Genomic DNA, 1,577 nt, shown 5'->3' on the forward strand with positions numbered 1-1,577 from the left:
AGACCCCGCGGACTCGCGGGTGCGGCTCCCCGGTGGCCGACGCCCTGCCGGGTCGACCGGCGGCCGGGGCCCGGGCCCGGGCCCGGGTTCCGGCGGCGGCGCGGGTCGACCAGATGTCCGCGCGGGGCGCACGCTCCTCTCGGAGCCCCGAGGGCTACGCGGAGGCCGCGGACGAGCAGCCGCGAGGCCGCCGGGGCCGCCGCCCTGCCGGGTCGACCAGCTGTCCGGCTCGGATTTGGTCCCCGGACCGGGGCGCGCGGGTCGACCAGATGTCCGCGGCGCTCGGGGCCGGGTCCCGGGGCTCTGGGTGCTCTGGGTGCTCTGGGTGCGCTCCCGGCCCTCTGTCGGCTCCGAAGGCCCCGCGGACTCGTAGCCACGGGGTCCGGCGGCGCGCGGGTCGACCAGATGTCCGCGCCGAGCGCCGCGGGACCGCAGGGCGCTCGGCCTTCTCGGAGGCTCGAGGGCTCCGGCGACCCGGCGGACGAGCAGCGGCGAGGCCGCCGTGGCCGCCGCCCTGCCGGGTCGACCGGCGGCCCGGCCCGGACTCGGGCCCCGGGTCCCGTGGCGCGCGGGTCGACCAGATGTCCGCGCCGAGCGCCACATGGCTGCGGGTCGCTCCGGCTTCTCGCAGTCCCGAGGGTTCCGCGGGCACGTAGCTGCGAGACCCGGGCGGCTGCCCTCCGCCCGGCTCACGGGGCGCTCGTGTCCATCAGCTGGTCGTGCGGAAATCCCGTGGTTGGCCTCCCTCCCTCCCTCCCTCCCTCCCTCCCTCCCTCGTCCAGCCGCCACGTTTTCGGGGTTCGTGCGACTGGGATGAAATAGACCTTCCCAACGTCAATCGGAGATCATCCATCATACCTCTCGAGTCCCCAAAAGCCAAGAAACACGCCAACCAAAACGCTTTTATTATGCCAACGGTTCCCGTTTTCATTCCTATCGTTTAGGGAGGTTTGGTGGCAGCAGCGGCCGAAAGCAAAAGGAAACCCGAGGAAAGCGGCTCCATCCACCAGGGCTGTGTCTCATCGGTGCCGACGCAGGAGGGACGGGCTTCGTTCGTTCGTTCGCTGCGGCCCAAATTCCCGGGCCGCCCGAGGACCGCTCGCACCGGCCCGAGGGAGGGAGCCCCGGCAGGCAGGATGCCTCCGGGGAAATGGCCAAGTCGACCGCGCGACCCACAACCCGCCCGACTGGGGGCGAGAAGGAGCATGGAGGAGGACTCCGTCCCCTAGTCGGCAGACGGCCCTGGGACAGGGACGTTCGCCAAAACCTCCCCAAGGCCTCTTTCCGTGACCGAGTCGGCCTCCCCGCCTGTACTCGTCCCGGCCCGAGAAACGAGACGCGGGGTGGATCGGGACCAGGCCACGCACCAGGCCGGCCGGCGCGGCATCCTCCCTCCCCCGACCTGACCTGACCTGGACGAACGCCTCCCCATCGCCCGCCCCCGCGAGGCTGATCCGTCCGGCCTGTGAGGAGGCCGCTTGTCGGGCGCCACCTGCTGCCCGGCATCCTCTTATATAGTGTTCGAGGAGGTCGACCAGGTGGCCCGGCCTGGATTGGGGGGGGGGGCGCGGGGTGCG

Source organism: Equus asinus, chromosome 24 (assembly GCF_041296235.1).
Source record: "Equus asinus isolate D_3611 breed Donkey chromosome 24, EquAss-T2T_v2, whole genome shotgun sequence".
NCBI classification, from domain to species: Eukaryota; Metazoa; Chordata; class Mammalia; order Perissodactyla; family Equidae; genus Equus; species Equus asinus.